Below are 330 nucleotides of genomic sequence, written 5' to 3'. Positions count from 1 at the left end.
AAATGCTTTGAGCTTCATTCTGCCAAAAAAAAAAAAATGAGAAAAGATGATATTTAAAAACTGAAAAATGTGTATCATCAATTTGAACACAGAAATTATGTAATCACATACAAACCTATAGTCACACACATTGTGTGTAGATAGATAGACTTCACACACATATTTACACCGACACGCTCACACATGTATATCTACATATGTATATACACACACACACATATCTACATATGTATATACACACACACACACATATCTACATATGTATATACACACACACACATATCTACATATGTATATACACACACACACATCTACATATGTATATACACA

This window comes from Octopus bimaculoides, chromosome 13 (assembly GCF_001194135.2).
Source record: "Octopus bimaculoides isolate UCB-OBI-ISO-001 chromosome 13, ASM119413v2, whole genome shotgun sequence".
NCBI classification, from domain to species: Eukaryota; Metazoa; Mollusca; class Cephalopoda; order Octopoda; family Octopodidae; genus Octopus; species Octopus bimaculoides.
This window is presented reverse-complemented; position numbering follows the sequence as displayed.